Source organism: Pistacia vera, unplaced genomic scaffold (genome assembly GCF_008641045.1).
Source record: "Pistacia vera cultivar Batoury unplaced genomic scaffold, PisVer_v2 Contig121, whole genome shotgun sequence".
NCBI lineage: Eukaryota > Viridiplantae > Streptophyta > Magnoliopsida > Sapindales > Anacardiaceae > Pistacia > Pistacia vera.
Genome location: NW_022195260.1, coordinates 894,691 through 904,927, shown reverse-complemented (window position 1 = coordinate 904,927; position 10,237 = coordinate 894,691).

Here is a 10,237-nt window from a genome sequence, read left to right as displayed (position 1 = left end):
TATTTTATTAAATAAATCGTTTAAACATTTTTCCAATTTTAAATTTCTAATTTTTCATTTTTATTTGGTTTGCAAATAGAAACTTTCTGTTAGTTATATATATATTGAAGCTAAGTAGTGATAATTAATTATGTTTTCATATATTCATATTAATTTTATATATTGCTAAATAAAATGGTATCAATATCAAATCAGTAATCATATTAAATGATTTTTATTAAATAAAAATTTAAGAAATTGGTTTTTGAATGATAAGCTGAAAAAAAAAAAAATTAAATTTTTAGATGGTCTTCAATGACCCCGTTATATATAATAAGGAAAAAATTACACATATAATATTTTGATACAACATATCTTATCTAACATGATATGACAAAAGATGATTAATTGATTTTAAATTAAAAATGAACTTTCACTCAATATCATTTTTTATTATATTATATTGTATGAAAAATTATTATATGAAAATATTATACGTGTAATTTTACTCGTATAATAAATGTTATGCAGTCATGTTTTAAAGTGAAATTAATATTTGGCCATACCTATAAAGTTGTAGATTAACAAACATGAAATGTAGAGCTACAAAATTAATTATATTTTCAGTAGTTAGAGCTAAATTAAATTCGTCTGGTGTAAGTGTATTAATTATGTTAGATTCAAGAATCAATTTCCCAAATTAATGTTTTCTCACATCATTTTATTAACCACGTGGGATGGATCATGCTTTATACCTATATATAAAAATTCATCCATATAATAAATTTTATATTAAATTATCTCATTATATCATTGTCCTCGTAGTGTAGCAGCCTCCCATTTTAATTGAATCATCTCATTACATTATCACCGTGAATTGTTAAGATCATTTTATCTAACTTTTTCTCACAATATTTTTTATTACAAAATTTATTTTAAATTTTTTATTATTTGTTGTGATAAAATTAATTAAAGTTAGGGTTGAAGATTCTTATTTAAGAAAGGTGTCTTTTTGTTAAATCAAGATATAGAATTAAATTCTTTGAAAAAATGTTATAATTGAAATCATGTTGCTAAAGTGTGAATAGATAAACCAAAGGTGGCTAGGTTAGAGGGACCATCAACCATGGATTTGTCTATTCACAAATAAACTATCCCATGAAATAATAATAATAGTAAACTAATTTTTCCCACCCAGGGTTTGCTTTCATGACAATTTCCCACCCAAAGTTTATATTTCGTTAATATCCAAAATACACTTCACTTTCTTCACCAGTGTTCGGCAAGTTATCAAGAGCCAAGGTAAGAAGGATTTTGTAGAGTTAAGGTCGGTGAACAAAATGGCAGTGACCAATTGAATATTCGTTGTCAGAATCAATAAAAAATCGCTAACTCTAATAATAATAATGATGGTAAATTTGGTGTTAATTAGATATTTACTATTATTAGTACATAAAAGAAACAAGTGGGAGTGAAAAGCAATAGAGATTAGAGGGTGTGGGGGCTAAACTCAAAAATCAAGGAGTAATGTGTGGCATAAAAATCCAAAAGGGAAGATGCCGCTGTGTATATAATATATAAATGTTGGGGTAAAATGACCCACAATCAACATCACCTTCTCCTTAATCAAACATTAAAGCTTCCTTGTGGCTTTTGTCCATTCTTCTTGGAACCACTTCTCTATATCAAATCTTCTATTTCGCCGTATTCACTTTTACATTTATGTTAATTGGAGTGTTAAAAGTAACTTACCCTATTTGACTAATTTTTATTTCTTACGTGTAATTTTGTCACATTAATTAGGGTTAGGTATAACAACTTCAATTTTATTACTTAGATTGTCACATTAATTGTTAAACATATATCTAATATATTTAAATATTTTTTAGAGGAAAGATGAAAGGTGTTATATTTTGTTTCACGTCAAATACATTTTGTTGTTGTTGATACATATTATTAAGCGTATATTTAAAGAAATCAAACGGATTAAAAAAGAAAATTGAAGGTAGTTATATTTTGTGTCACCGCATCAAGTTTTTAACGGTGTAAAACTTAAACTTTTGCTAATATTATTTTATAAATCAATTTTTTTATGTTACCAAAACATCATTATATTTTTATGGCTATAAAACAATTTTCAAAAACTAAAATTAGGAGTCAAAATTTTGAGTTTTAACTTAACATTTTTAATATTGAATAATATTTTATATAATATTTAAAAACGACTTTTTTGTTTATATTTTTAGATTATGACAATAATTCGAGGTTTTCTTCTATAATTAATGTGGAATCCATACCAATTCTTTTCAACCAAATAAATTTTCATATGATTTCTTATATCTTTTGTTTTAAAACAAAAAAAAAAAGTATTTAAATACTATACTAAGAGAATATCATAGACTACCCTAAATTTTCCAAATTTATAGTTAGATTACAATTTTTGCACTTTTATTTGACTACCCTCAAAGTTTAAAAATGTATCACGGATACCCTTTATTCTAACTCCGTTATATTGTCGTTTGTGGTAGATGAGTGAAATGATAACTTTGGTCTAATAAGAAAATGTTAGGGTAAAATGGTAACTTTTGTCTTATAAGAAAAAGTTTTTGCAAACCTGACAACGACCTGACAAGGGGTGTAAGCCAAGTCGAGCCGCTTGCAAGCGGCTTGGGCTCAACTCGATAAAAAGTCGAGCTCAACTGGCTCGGCTAATTAGGTGAGCTTAGTTCGAACAACCAATACTCGACTCGCCAGGCTTGCGAGCTTTAGGAAGCTCGAGGGTATATGTGATATTTTTTTAACTAATAGGGGCAATATGTAATTTTTTAGGTTTTAAAATTGACAAATCCACCCATATTTTACAATAATGCTACGGACATCGATTTTTTGCATCGAATTTTTATACCGAAGGACGTGGCATCCAGTCAGACACGACCACATTAGGGATAAAACACGTTTTTCATGAATGAACAGTCGTCCAACAATTATGGATGCCTGTCCATATTTAATGGACGGCCGTTCATCACGAATGGACGACCGTCCACCAATCTCGTACGAAAATAACATTGGACTCTCATCCATATTATATGGACGAGAGTCTATTTCCTCTGGACGGGCATCCACCGCAAATGGACACCCGTCCATAAATTTTTTAAAATATAATAATGGACGCTTGCCCATATGATATAGACTGGCGTCCATTGGCAAATAAAAATTTTTATTTGTCTCATACAGATACCAAGGTATTGATTATTTTGAATATTTTAGTTTTGCTTTTCATTTAGATTACAAACATATTCTTATGTTGGTAAATGGTATATTGATTTATTTTGATTTTGCAGGCCAGCAATCAATTTCGTGTAAAACAAAAGCATCATTTGACTTCCAAAGTCTAAAGCTTTGTATTTCCCAATATCAAGGACTAATAAAAACTCATACATTTTTTAGTATGTTATTATTATTATTATTGAAAATAGATGTCCGTCCATATAATATGGACCGGTGTCTACCCTTATTCTTTTATAATTTAAATTATGGACGAGCGTCCATTCAAGGTGGACGCCCATCCATAGGAAATTGAGTTCTGTCTATATTATATGGACGGGAGTCTATTGTAATTTCGGTATAAGAATTCGTCCAGATTGGTGGACGATCGTCCATTTCTAATGCACGACCGTCCATAAAATATGGATGGACGTCCATAATTGTTGGATAGTCGTTCATTCGTGATGAACGGTCGTCCATCAAATATGGACGGGTGTCCATAATTGTTGAACGGTCGTTCACTCACGAAAGACGAGTGTTGTCTCCAACATGGCTGTGTCTAACTGGATGCCACGTATGTCGGGATAAATTATCAGTGTCCGTGGCATTATTCTATTCGAAATATGTAAAAATAAAATTGGGATTTGGGGATTTTTAGAAGAAAAAAAACCTAAAACTAAAAGCTCTATGCGTCTGTCTTTCTAGCCCTATAATTTTTTTTCCTCTTCTCCATCGCTTCTTCTTCTTCTTCTTCTCTATTGTTCTTTATTTTCTTCTAAGTTCTAATTTCTTTTTCTTCTTCTCCAACGTTCTTTCTTCTTCTCTCCTCCATTATTGTCTTCTTTGATTTGGCCATGGCTATGTGGGGTTTCGAAGCAACCGGATAGCAACCCATAACCAGGCACTGCTAAAACCCACTGCGTTGAGCCTTCGACAGCCATGGCCACGCCAACATTTTCTTTCTAGCTTTTAGTTTTTTAGTTACATTTTTAGATCGATGGAAATTCGGGTTTTAGATTGATGTGTCGGAACTTTTTCAATGACGAAAGTATGTTTGGTGATGAAGTTTTTCTTAAAAATGTTGAAGCTATCTAGTAGGATAACACAAAAGGATATCTTCTTGTGGCTTTGTCCATTCTTCTTGGAACCACTTCTTTATGTCAAATCTTCTATTTCGCCACTTCAATAATGCTATAGACACAGAGACTGTGCATTGAATTCTTACACCGAATTACGTGTCACGTGACTCACATCAGCCACGTTTCACATTCACAAATATTTTGCTAGTGAATGACCATTCATCAACTATGGACGGTCGTTCACTTACGATGGACTCCCGTCCATATTATATGGATGAAAGTCCATTTACTATAGACGGAAGTCCACATTTAGAGGACGCCCGTTCATTAGTAAATGGAAAAAACCATATAAACAAAAATAATGGACAACCGTTCATAGGTTATGAACGGTCATCCCTAAGTAAATGATAGACGTCCACATATAATGAACGTCCGTCCAAACTTTAAATAATAAAATTTATGGCCGAAATTAATGGGCGGGTGTTCATATGTTAATGGACGCCCGTTCATTATTAATGGTTTAAAAAAATTCTAAACAAAATTCAGGGACGCCCGTTCATATATTATGGACGGTCGTCCCTTAATAATGGATAGGCGTCCAGACGTTAAATAAAAAAAAAATTATAAAAAAATTTATGGACGTCCGCCCATATTTAATGGACGCCCGCCCATATTTAATGGACTCCTGTTCATATTATATGGACGGGTGTCTATTTACTTTCAAAAAAATTTACATTCAGTGGACATGCGTCCCTTTTAGATGTACGCCCGTCCATTGTTTAATTTAATATGAAATATTCATTTTTAGATGAAATATTCATTTTTAAAGTATAAAATTTTTAGATGAAAAAAAAGAAAAAAAAAATAGATTTTAAGTAAAAGTAACGGCCATCCAAATGGGTGGACTAGAGTCCATTCTCAATTTTTTTTTTCATTTATAAACAAAATGCAAAGCATAAGCTCTTCATTGTGAAATTTAGACGTATTTGGTGGTTTTTATCTTGCAGATAGTCGAAGTCCTAACAAAATCTTTGACTCTTAAGGAGACCCCTATTCCAACCAAAGTTGCTAGGCTCATGCTCGTCTCTAATGTTCTCCATAATAGCAGTGCTCCTGTAAAAAATGCATCTGCTTGCAGTACCAAATTTGAAGCAACATTACCTAACATAATGGAGAGTTTTAATGACTTGTGTCATAGTATAACTGGAAGGAGTACTGCTGAGGCCCTAAAGGTGAGCAGTAACGGCAACTTTCATTTTGACTTCCTGTTGTATTTTTCATTTGTTTTGCTTCTAGTTTTGATGTGATAATTATTTGAGTTTTGAGAGGAACGAGTTTTAAAAGTATTGCAAGTATGGTCAGATTGGTTTCTGTTTTCAAATGCATATATGACTGGATTACGAGCTACGTTTCTTCGGTCCGGGAATTCAGGTGTGACCCTTTTTCATTCTATCAGTGGTGATGCTTCAGAAATAGAAAAGAAAACTAGCTAATATCACGGGGTCCAAAATTAAGGGACGGCCGTTCAGAAATGGTGAACAACCGTCCCTTCATTTTATTTTTTAAGTATGGACGGACATCTATCTAAAAGGGATGCTGGATGCCCGTCCATTGAATGTAAATTTTTTTAAAAAAATTTGTCCATAGTAAATTGACACCCGTCCATATAAGATGAACGGACGTCCATTATTTTTCTTTTAAAATTTTTTGGACGGGCGTCCATCTAGTAAATGGACACCCGTTCATCTAGTAAATGGACACCCATCCATACAATATAAGCGAGAGTTCATTAAATATGGACGGGCATCCATAAATGTTGGATGAGCGTTCATTCACGAAAGACTCCAGCGTGGTCGTATACTTGTGTCTAACTGGTTGTTATGTCTTTTGATACAAAAATTTGGTGTAAAATTTCAGTGTCCGTAACATTACTCTTTACCACTTTCACTCGTGCATTTATGTAAGTTACTGTTAATTAGAGTGTTAAAAGTAACTTACCCTATTTGACTAATTTTTATTTCTTACGTGTAATTTTGTGTGTTATTGTCAGGGGTAGGTATAATAACTTCAAATTATTATTTTTACTTAAATTGTAACATTAATTGTTAAACATATATCTAAAACAGATGGATCTTTTTTCAGAGGAAAGATGAAAATTGTTATATTTTGTTTCACGTCAAATACATTTTTTGTGTTGTTGATATTATTAAGCGTATATTTAAAATAATGAAACAGTTTAAAAAAGAAAGTTGAAGGTAGTTATATTTTGTGTCACTACATCAAGTTAACGGTGTAAAACTTAACCTTTTGCTAATATATTTTATAAATCAGTATTTTTATGTTACCAAAACATCATTATAGTCTTATGGCTATAAAACAATTTTCAAAAACTAAAAAATAGGAGTCAAAATTTTGAGTTTTAGCTTAACATTTTTAATATTGAATAATAGTTTGATATACTATTTAAAATCGACTTTTTTGTTTCTATTTTTAGATTATGACACTAATTTTGAGGTTTTTTTCCATAATTAGTGTGGAATCCATACCAATTCTTTTCAACCAAATAAATTTTCATATGGTTTCTTATATCTTTTGTTTTAAAACAAAAAAATTTGTATTTAAATACCATATTGAGAGAATATGTAGACTACCCTTAAGTTTTCAAATTTATCATTTAAATTAGAAATTTTGCACTTTTACTTGACTACCCTCAAAGTTTGAAAATGTATCATAGATACCTCTTTGCCCTAACTCCCTTATATTATCGTTTGTGATAGATGAGTGAAACGGTAACTTTGGTCTAATAAGAAAATGTTAGGGTAAATTTGTCTTATAAGAAAGTGTTTTGCAAACCTAACAAAAACGTGACGGGGTTTAGGGGTGTTCAAAATCGGTTAACTGATTTTGTGAAACGAATTGGTTTTTTGGTTTAGGAATTTTCTTGAATTGAAACCGAACAGGTTAAGGGAAAAACTGGTTTTTTGGTTAACCAATTAACCGATTAGTAAAAACCGGTTAACCGGTTTTAATTTAATATTTTTATAACAAACCGGATTTTTATTTATTTTATATTTTAATTTGATATTTTTTATAATAAACTGGTTAGTAAAATCGGTTTCGGTTAACCGTTTCTTATATTCTCCTAAATTGGTAACCAATCCGAAAATTCAGTTTTTTAATTTTTTTGAACCGAAACCGAACCAGTTTTTTGGATAATCGGAAACTCGGTTCGATTAGATTTCTACATTTTTTTGAACACCCCTAACAGAGTTAGCATGAGGGGTACCTTTGATAAAAATTTTAAACTTTGATGGTCCATTTGATATCAGAAAAGGGTATTTATGATACAGTGTCAAACTATGAGGGTAATCTAAAATATAAGTACGAGAGCTAAGGGCAATCTAAATTAGGGAATAAACTTTTCAGACTTTCACAATGGGGAACATAAGTAGAGACTAGAGAGCACATTTGTATGGTGATCTTACAAGTAGTGGAAATTTTCTTCACAAAAGTCGGTTATTTTATGATCAGGCGTGGAAGGATCAGATCTTTCTAGATGTTAGATGGTCCCCATTGGGTAATCACCGTCCTTTAAACACTTGGATTCTAGTCAAAGAGTTGGACGGTGAATAAGTAACTATGGAGTATAGTGAATGAAAAGAAGCCTACCACAACCGTTGTCATTTATTGCAATTTATGGATTATTATATATAAAATATGGTTTATTTTTTTCAAGAAATATTAATATTGAATATAAATTTCATAAAACAATTCTAATAATTTCAGAAATTTTAATAATTAAATTGATCTCTATAAGTTTGTAATACTTTTCAAAAACTTAGAGTGTCAATATAATTAAATGATCCTATAAAAAAGTATAGGATAATAACCCATAATTATATTTATTGAGCGAGAAAATTTGTTAAATGAAAATTTAACTTATTTGATTTTTTATTCAAAAATAATTTTTAACAATTAAAATACTATTCAAATTTTTGAATTTTATTTTAATATTTTTAATGTATGAAAATATGTTTGATATTACATACTGAAATTGTTTTCAGATTAAAAGTTGTAAAAAAATGTTAGTCATTTTATTACATTATTTTTTAGATTGTTTTAAAAAATAATTTGACTCAGTTCCACTTCATAAAATTTGTTATATCCTAGATTTTCAAAAACAAAATGAAATTGTATTTAATTGCTATATAAGTTATAGATATATCCTATAAAGAACATAAAATTTTATAATATTTATTTATTTTAAAAAGTATCATTTTTTGCTTTTTATAAAAAAAGTATTTATAATTTATATTCTGAGAAATTAATTTATAGTTTAACATAAAATTTTGGTAAATATATTTTTATTGTTGTGAAAAGGATATTTTCTAATTGAACCTGACGAAGTAAAAAAGATTAACCGGTTAATGGCGGTAAAAGTTGTCGTTCACAAGCACAATTCACACACATGTTATTTTCCTTTCTCTTTAATCAAAAAATAATAAATAAATAAATCAAATCACGTGTCTTGCTCTGAACTACAGTTAAACTAAAGCCAGCCAGCAACTGAAGCAATCACTGAGCGTGGCGGTTTGACCACATAATTAAATAGTAATTATTAATCCTTAAACAACTTGTTAATTAGGTTATAACAAATCTGTTGCTTAGATCATCTCTCATATGGATCCACGTGGGCAGCACTGGTGACGTCAGTCAGCAGGATCAACGGCCGATGATTGTCTACAATTATGATAAGTGGGGTCCACTCCATGCATGCCCGTCATGTGCATTGCAGGTGATTGATGGGGGAGATGATGAGTAGATTTCAATTGGAATGATTTGGTTGTTAAAAAGTAATGATGGTTCCCAGTCCTACACTTGCTTTTCATGGGGACTCACACTAACCTTATGTTTCAAATTTCTGAGAGGGTGAGTAATCTTTCATTCCTAAATATGCAAATTCTTCGACACTTCATAAACTATCCAATTTAAGGTAAATTTTATTCAACTTACTTTATTATTTAATATACATATATTAAATTGATTTTTTTTATATTAATTCATCTAACTAAGATGGATATAATATTTTTTTTTGTTAACTAGGCTGTTTGAGTCAGTTCGCACATACTTTAATTAATCTTCATAATTCATTGAATATCTTATAAGTTCAAAATGTCAGGTAAGTCACAATGTGATAAATGGTCCCAAGATTTGAACCTAAAAATTAAGGAATAGAGTAAACCTCCTTAACCCCTTGGAGTTTTTAGAAGGGTATAGTATGTTTAGTTAATTTATAAGAGATGATTAAGTTTCAAGCCTTTCAATAATTTTAAAAAGTATTAAATATCTTCTTAAAATACCAAAAACCCAATTAAAAATATTAATTTATATATATATATATATAATTATCTAAACCCTTTATAGAGTAATAATAATATACGTAAAAAGAAATCTTACAAAAATTTATATACATCATCATATCATTTTATATAAAAATCTTTGTATTATTATTTATAAAGACATTTAATGGAATACAAAATTGGCTAGACATTTGAATGTAAGGATCTCTGGTGAGTGAATAAAATTAACCCATTTAATAATGAATGAAATCCATATGTTGCTTAAAATTTACTCATTAGTTACAAAGTATAGTGCAGCGAGATCACACCATCCTTTCTAATTACTGCATCAATTTGACAACTGATTTGATAATCCCATCCTGTTTGACCCTTTCATTTAAACTTTTAATTAATTCGGACATAAAACTTTACCTTACCCATATAATCTACACAGATAATAAAAAACCAAACCTTGAATGGTACTAGAGGCCCATTGGTCCCTTCCCTCCCTCTTTATCAATATAATTGATGGATCCCTTCTACCGAAATACCCTTGTTCGCATTGCGAGAACTTGC